This window comes from Thamnophis sirtalis, unplaced genomic scaffold (assembly GCF_051295495.1).
Source record: "Thamnophis sirtalis isolate CommonGarterSnake01/CBP01778 unplaced genomic scaffold, rThaSir2_p1.2 scaffold_12, whole genome shotgun sequence".
NCBI classification, from domain to species: Eukaryota; Metazoa; Chordata; class Lepidosauria; order Squamata; family Natricidae; genus Thamnophis; species Thamnophis sirtalis.
In genome coordinates this window covers 64,156,893-64,165,897 of record NW_028261392.1, presented here as the reverse complement: position 1 = coordinate 64,165,897, position 9,005 = coordinate 64,156,893, and the positions used below count along the sequence as shown (strand labels likewise).

Here is a 9,005-nt window from a genome sequence, read left to right as displayed (position 1 = left end):
TGGTCTATCAACAATTTTCTGATTCTTAATTCCCTTGGTTTATCTATATTCATGCAAGAAGTCCTTTTTGAGAATACATGATGAACCCAATAACAATATAAAATAGAAATACAACAGACTCATAACACCTTACAAGATAACTATTATAATTTAGTCAGTTAAAAACAATTATCTAAGAGATCAGGCATCTGAGCATCTCAGGGATGTTGTCAGAATGTTGTTGCAGTGCCCAGAAGTGACAGAATCTGGATAGACTGGAATAGGATCAAGCTTAACCCCTTGCAAGATTGACTAGCTGTTGATATTTGGATCGCCTACTTCCCTCAGATCAGGTGTCTTCCATTTCTAACCTGAAATAGAGTTGCACCATCATCAGGACTGTTGTATAATTTGAGGTGTCCTCCTAGACGGATAGGTCCTGCTTAAGAAACAGGTGGCAGTTGTGGCTAAAAAGGGCCTTTGCCCAGATCCATCTTGTGTACTAATTGCATGCATTTTTGTACCAGGAAACTCTCCTCACGATCATTCATGCTTTGATCAACTTTCATGAGCTCTTCATGGGACTTTCATTGAAGACCCAGGAACTGCAGCAGCAGGAGTCATTCTGAGCATGCTACATTGGTTCACCGACAAATGCGTGCTCGACAAAAGCGCACTGGCGAAACTGCGGTGAGAAAACCGTGAGGTCGAAATCGTGCCGATGAATGAGCGCAGAAGCGCGCCGACAACAGAGCGCCGACAAAAGCGCGCCTTCAACAAAGAACTAATAACAACCTAATAACCCTAACCCTAACCCTAACCCTAACCCTAACCCTAACCCTAACCCTAACCCTAACCCTAAACCTAACCCTAAACCTAACCCTAAACCTAACCCTGAACTTAACCCTAAACCTAACCCTGAACCTAACCCTAAACCTAAACCTAACCCTGAACCTAACCCTAACCCTAACCCTTACCTTAACTTAAATTGCGCTTTTGTGGGTGCGGTTTTGTCGACACGTTGTTGTGGGCACGTTTATGATGTCGCTGTTTTTTTGCCACAGTTTTGTCGGCGCGCTTTTGTTGGGTCACGTGCTACATTATGCCTATGTAATTCTGCTGCTTGGTGAGCTGTAATGATTGTAGGTAATCATTAGGAGTTCAATCCAAGATAATAGTTATCACCCATAAAACCCTTTACAGCAGTGGTCTCCAACGTTGGCAACTTTAAGACTTGTGGACTTTAACTCCCAGAGTTCCTCAGCCAGCTTTGCTGGCTGAGGAACTCTGGGAGTTGAAGTTCACAGGTCTTAAAGTTGCCAACGTTGGAGACCACTGCTTTACAGCATAGGGTCTGGTTATTTTAAGGACAGTCTATTTCCTATGATGTCTACCCATTCATTAAGGGCAGTTAAGAAAGCCACTTTAATAGCAACACCTGATGCTTGTCCAAAAGACAAGCATAATTGGAAATGTGATTTTCCAATATTTAATTTCAGAAATTAACTGAAAACAAGGGGCAGGGGGAGTGAGAATTTCACTTTAGCGAGATATCCTAGAAATTCCTTTTTTCTTGGATGGCTAAAATGGCTATTACCAGCACTTAAGTATGGGCCAGCAGTATGCTGAAGCTGCCAAAATAGACAGTGTAATCCTAGGTTGCAGAACACAACAAGATCCCATGAAGTGATCTTCATGTGAAGAGCCGAGGTGGCGCAGTGGTTAGAGTGCAGTACTGCAGGCCACTTCAGCTGACTGCTATCTGCAGTTCAGTGGTTCTAATCTCACCAGCTCAAGGTTGACTCAGCCTTCCATCCTTCCAAGGTGGGTGAAATGAGGACCCGGACTGTGGGGGCGATATGCTGACTGTAAACCGCTTAGAGAGGGCTGAAAGCCCTATGAAACGATATATAAGTCTAACTGCTATTGCTATTGCTAGTGATAGCACTTGTTAATATTGCACTAGTGAAACCACACTTGGAATACTGCATCCAATTCTGGTCACCATGATACAAAAAAGATTTTGAGACTCTAGAAAGAGTGCATTGACGAACAACGAAAATGATAAGGACCCTGAACCATGTTGAGGGAGTGTAGTTTAACGAAGAGAAGGATAAGATTTGATACGGTATCAGTCATCCAGGATTTGAGGGGATGTCACAGAGTAAAGGTTGACCTGTTCTCCACCTGAGGGCAGAACAAGAAGTATCAGGTGAAAGATAGTTAAAGAGAGAACCGACCGAAATTTCCTAATAGTCGGAACAATTAATCAGTGAAATGACGTTGTAGGCGCTCCCATCCTTGGAGGTTTCCAAGAAGAGACTGGACAGATGATTGTCTGGAATTGTCTGTTTGACCAGGGTTTGGACTCAAAGACAACCCCAGTATTCTATATTCTGTGTTCTATTATGATCAGACAGAGTCAACATGATTTGAGTCCCATTGGTATAACAATGTCACCTGATAAGACCCAGGAAGCAGACCTTCTCTGTTTGGTAACTCCCCTTTGATACAACATCCTCCAAGAGATTTGAACTGCTTCTATCCTGTCTTTGTTCAAATAAACCTTGAAGATCTGACTCTTCCCCTGGCCCTAGTTAGAGAGTGTGACAAGCCCCTTCGGACATTACAGGAGATTGAAGAACATTTTTTTAAAAAATATAAAACTACCATCTGAGTTTATTATGATGCTTTTCTCCTATTCTTTTTAATACTTTAATTTAATTACTTGGAGTTGTTATGCTATTGGACGGTTTTAGAAATTTAATCTAACAAGAAATAAGCAACTAAATAAAATTCTCTGATTTGCAATTAGTTATCATAATTTGATTTGAAATTACTAGCCAAAAAAAAAAAGAGACTTGAAGAACGTTATATTTAGTATGTGCTGTTTGGAAAACATCATATCATTAGCTGCCAATCAAGTACATTATTTCTCCAAATCCGTAGAGAAATTAAAGAGCGTATTTGTTAACTTACTTTCAATTGTGTGCAATTAGCGCTTAGGTTAGTGTTGGAAAATGTATAAAGAAAATGTATACGTGCATCAAAACATTATTAAATACTGCATGATGTCACATGGTAAATTAAAACAATGTGTTCATGAAACAGTATCAATGACTAAACTTTTCTATTCTGTGCTGATGTAATTAAAGGCTAGTTAAAACATAGCTTTTAAATGGGTCTATTCTGTTTTTTTTTAATATCTGCACTCAGACAATATAAGAAAACAATTAAGAACAAGTGAACACTGATTTTTCCATGTATTTAAGCAGCTGTAATGGGACAAACCAGCACTGCAGCCTCCTCAGTGTTCAGACAGAGGGAGATGAGATAATAAGACTGGAGTAATACTTCTTCCCTGGGCACAATCAGTATATAGTTGTGTAAGAAAGACTCAGAAAGTATCTTGATTTATGGTTTTTGGGGGAAGAAGAGCTATTGCTAGACAACTGTTCTAAACAGGAAGGGAGAAAGGAAGGACTAATGACTTCTTCTGGTTTTGTCTTCAGCACCGTTAGAATACACTCTCCCATCTAGATTCTAGCGTGATTCCCAAAAGCTTTCATTTACAAAAAAAATGAAGTAAACAGGAAGAGTTGCGCAATGTATATGAATTAAATAAAGCTTTACACAGAGTGACTAATTTCGCAGTAATTGCTCTAACACATCAGAGAGACAGAAAGTTGAATGGAAAATATTCTGGCTTAATGGGTGGGTGGGGGGCTCTCAGATGCATTGCATACTGTGGATCTCTCTGAAGGTTCACCGTCAAATGCGCGCTCGACAAAATTGTGACCGACGAAACTGCGGTGAGAACACCGTGAGTTTGAAATTGCACTGACGAATGAGCACAGAAGCGCGCCAGCAAAAGCACGCCTTCAACGAACAAGTAATAAGTAACCTAACCCTGAACCTAACCCTAAACCTAACCCTAAACCTAACCCTAAACCTAACCCTGAACCTAACCCTGGACCTAACCCTAACCCTAACCTTTACCTTAACTTAAATCGCGCTTCCCTTACCTTAACTTAAATTGCGGTTTTATCGCCGCGGTTTCATCGGCACGCTTTTGTTGTGTGCGCATTTGTCAGGTCACGCTCTCTGAAATTTGCCCGACTGAACCAATTTCACAAAAGGGGAACCACAACAGAGGAACCACTGTTACCTTGTTTCTGTTCAACCTACTCTGCTTTCAGGAGAATAGAAATAGAATAGAATAGCAGAGCTGGGAGAACCATGGAGGTCTTCTAGTCCAACCCCCTACCATTTCAGACAAATGGTTATCCAACATCTTCTTAAAAACTTCCAGTGTTGGAGCATTTACAACTTCTGGAGGCAAGTTGTTCCACTGATTAATTGTTCTTACAGTCAGGAAATGTCTTCTTAGTTCTAAATTGCTTCTCTTCTTGATCAGTTCCAAACAGATTATTGTTTAATCAGAGGTAGTTCTCTGGGATTCTTTCCTATTAATAATTATCTGACCCTTAATCATATGCATTAGGAGTGAGTTAAAAGCTTCCTGACATGTTTAACCACTGTATGCTGACATACAGTGGTTAAACTGTAAGAGCTCTTGAACCAATGCTTTGATTCATCACTATATACTTTTGGCCAAGAGGAAATTGCAATAAGTCTAGACTAGGAATATAAAATAATTTTGCCCTTAATGTTCGTGGAAGAAATTGAGTTGGCAGGAGCTGATCTTAATGTCATCATAGTATGATGATAACATAAAATGAAATCTGGCTAGAATTGAACCTTTCTTCCCCAAAGCTGAGACATTTTATAAAGTGTGCAAGTGTTTCTACATTTTTACGGTAAAAATGCCTTGTTTGCTCACAAAAGCTCAGGGCCTGCTCCAGAAACTGGTTTACTTTTACCGCACTTCCTGGAATTATGTTGTGACTGAGCAATACAAGTGAATAGAGAAATAGCAATTTATGAGAAACACACACTTCTGAGATGGTACTGTGCAGGGGTGGGTTTCTCGCCCCGTTCCAACCGGTTCGGTTGGAACGGGGCCGGCGGCGTCCTTGTGCACGCGCACGGTGCACGCATGTGTACTAGCGTCTGCGTGACGCTCCAGCTGCTCCTGGACGATCACGCAGGCGCTGTATGCGTCCTGCGCATGCGTGGAAGCGCAGAACTCATCAAAACTGGGTAAGGACCGTGGGCGGGCGGCGTGCCCTTCGCTGTTCCCGGAAGTTACTTATTTCTGGGTTCGGCGACCAACTGGTTCGCAGGGACCACCGCGAACCAGTTGAAACCCACCCCTGGTACTGTGAAAAAGTGAAAAAAATGAATCACCTATACAATTAGTCCAGAATGCAGCCACGCAAGCGATACTGGGTGTACCTAGGTACACCCATATTACACCTATCCTCCACGAGCTGCACTGGCTTCCTATTGGTCTCCGAGCACGATTCAAGGTGCTGGTTATCACCTTTAAAGCCCTACATGGCCTAGGACCCGGATACCTACGAGACCGTCTTCTGCCGCACACCTACCTAAGACCGATAAGATCGCACAGGATGGGCCTTCTATGGGTGCCATCAGCTGGACAATGCCGGTTGGCGATGCCTCAAAGTAGGGTCTTCTCTGTTGCCGCTCCGGCCCTATGGAACGAGCTACCCCCAGAGATCCGGACCCTACCCACTCTCATGGCCTTCCGAAAAGCTATTAAGACCTGGCTATTCCGGCAGGCCTGGGGCTGTTGACCTCTGGATTGACGTCCAGCCCCGCTTAGACTGGGTGTATGTTGTGTTTTTTAAATTTGTCGTGTTTTTATCTGTTTTTAATTTCTTTTAATCTCTGTTTCTGTAAGCTGCCCGGAGTCCTCCGGGATTGGGCGGCCTATAAATTTAATAAACAGTTAAACAGTATTTGCAAAGGAAATTACCCCATGTAATACATTAAGCTGTACAATTTATGCCCAATATTTTAAGAATGCAGACCTACCTTTTGACAGAAGGGAATGGAAATCCAGCAGGCAAAGTGGAAAACATATTAAATGCACAGCTGTTTGAACGTCCTTAGAATACAGATGTTGACCACCCATAGAAAACCTGCATCACTAAGCTTGAGTAAACAATCTGAATTAGAGTTAGGAATCTTCAATGAATTAATTTATTAAGTCTGTAGTCTGAAAATCAGCAGTTGTACTGTCAGAGAAGATGGGAAAAAAATCTGTCATGTCATGAAGCAATATTTTGTTATTTTCCTCCTAGTTATTGAAACTTGAAACAACCTCAAGATGGGGCAGGTGGTATCCTGCTCTTTATTTAAGCCATTACTTCAACCGAATACAATGGTTCTAAACTGGGTTATCTCAAAGCATTCTGACAGGTGTCTTATTCTCTGCAGAAAAGATGAGCTGGTAGCAAGAAAAGAGACACCTAATTCTCTATCAGATGCTTTACTCTAGATTATCTTAACTTCTCCATTTTCAAGGAAGGACAAGTCAAGTTTTCAATGAGTCACACCAGCCTCAAAGTCATTAATGTGACATAGATCCATCTCATGTTGTGGTTATTTCATATATAAAAATACCAAGATACTAATCTGAGAACAGGTGAATATAAAATCTAGTTTTAACAATAGTGAGAGTTGGCATACACAATGCACCGAGAATGGGGAAGAAATTTCTGAACGGAACACTTCCTCAAGAGGACATTCCCAGGGTGAATAACCTTTTGAACACCCACATTCTTGAATGTTCTCCTGAATTATTTACTGTTTTTTCCCTAAATACAGTAGCATTGTAAAGTATTTTGCTTTGAGACTTCCTGTAACATATGCTCATAATCCTGTTAACAGGGATCTTTGTATAAATCCAGAATCTTTTAAAGATGTTCTCTTCCTCGCTGACTTTTTCTGTTGTAAGTTGAAGTGACATTAATGTGTAAGAGAGAGCTTGAAATGGAGCAACATACAGACTTTAGTAATAAAGTTTCTACTAATCAGGTGAACTAACATAACTGGACTACTGCAACGTGCTCTACATGGGGCAGCCCTTGAAGAGCTTTCGGCGACTTCAGCTTGTCCAGAATGCAGCCGCGCGAGCGATTGTGGGTGCACCTCGGTTCACCCACGTAACACCTATCCTCCGCGAGCTGCACTGGCTGCCTATTGGTCTCCGGATACGCTTCAAGGCGCTAGTCGTCACTTATAAAGCCCTTCATGGTATTGGACCTGGGTACTTGAGAGACCGCCTGCTGCCAATCACCTCCGCTAGACCGATTAGATCCCACAGATTGGGCCTCCTCCGAATTCCATCCACCAGCCAGTGTCGACTGGCGACTACCCGGAGGAGAGCCTTCTCTGTGGCTGCTCCGACCCTCTGGAACGAACTCCCCGTGGAGATTCGAACCCTCACCACCCTCCAGGCCTTCCGCAAAGCCCTTAAAACCTGGCTGTTCCGACAGGCCTGGGGGCTAAAGAACCGTTGCCCCCGTCTCGAATGGTATGACTGCTGTGTGTTTTAAACCATGTATTGTTTTGTGTCGTTTTTAATTTTGTCTGTATCCCCCCTTCCCTGGCTTTGAGTTGTGAGCCGCCCCGAGTCCCCTTCGGGGGAAACGAGCAGCATATAAATAAAATCAACATTCAACATTCAAAGTTAATAGCCAACAAAATGCACTGAAAGCAACGCAGATAAAAAGGCAGATTACATTTCTAAACCTATTTATTTTTGAAATATTGTAAAATATTCAGTCCCCCGAGGCTTTGGGTTGTGAACAATGAAGCGGATATAAAACCAAAAAGCAAATAAACTTTGTATATTTCAAAACAACAGGTTAGACATGATCCAAGCCTGTAATGCTTTTATAAGCTCAGAAAGAATCACATCTGAGTTTATTCTCACTAAATATGAAAATTTCCCAGAGGAAACGGAAAATAAAGTTTTGTTTAAAAATGGGAAGAGGGAAAGAAAAATGCACGAAGCACTCCTCCTTTTGAAAGCAGCATGAAGAGAATGTGGACATAATGACACACCTTCTCTGCAATAGACCTTAATCTTTGGAATCTGAGCCAAGGTGGCGCAGTGGTTAAATGCAGCACTGCAGGCTACTGCTAGATCCGCAGGTCAGCGGTTCAAATCTCACCGGCTCAGGGTTGACTCAGCCTTCCATCCTTCCGAGGTGGGTAAAATGAGGACCCAGATTGTTGGGGGCAATATGCTGACTCTCTGTAAACCGCTTAGAGAGGCCTGAAAGGCCTATGAAGCGGTATATAAGTCTACTGCTATTGCTATTGCTATCTCTTTCAGTGGTATTCTTGCATTTCACAGGCAAGTAAAATATGTCCTATTACAATGAACCCTTGGCTGGGTTTTCAATCATAGCAACTAACTGTTTTATTCTATGTTGTATTATTATATAAGAGAGTCACCAGTATCCACCATGGCAGGTACAGGATATCTGCATTGTGAAATAAATACATATGTGTTGTGACTCAGCAGAGGTTTGCTGTGAGTTGAGTCGGGATGCAGGAATAACAATGCAGCTGGGGCTCATTAGCGTCGTCTTCTGGAGATAAAAGGACGGATGGTGCCACGCCCTGGTTGCAGAAGTCAACGTTCATCGTTCGTTCGTAGGTCGTCGTTCGTGTATGGAGAATTCAGTTCCTTTCCTGTTTGAGTTTGTGAGACACTTGGATAAGTGATTCTGCTTCTTGAAAACTTGGTGCTGTAAAAGTTTTGTTTCTGCATTCTGCTGCGTAACCCTTGTTTGCAAGAGACTTTATCTAGGTTTATTTTTGGGCTCGCAGCCAGCGTGAGCCAGGACTGATAAAGTTATTTCCTTTTAAGTCTGTCTGACTGTCGTCTGTTAACGAGCGAAGAAGGGGGGGGTCAGAACACACATGTATACATATACTTATATATACTCCAGTGTTTCCCAACCTTGGCAACTTGAAGATGTCCGGACTTCAACTCCCAGAATTCCCCAGCCAGCATTCGCTGGCTGGGGAATTCTGGGAGTTGAAGTCCAGACATCTTCAAGTTGCTAAGGTTGAGAAACACT

The 9,005-nt window shown here is 42.3% G+C and overlaps 1 long non-coding RNA gene across 1 annotated transcript in view; it reads right to left on the bottom strand.

Moving 5' to 3' along the window:
- Positions 1-9,005, bottom strand: part of LOC148043390 (uncharacterized) — a 303,113-nt gene that overhangs the window by 217,625 nt on the left and 76,483 nt on the right. The gene's annotated exons all lie outside the window — the stretch shown is intronic.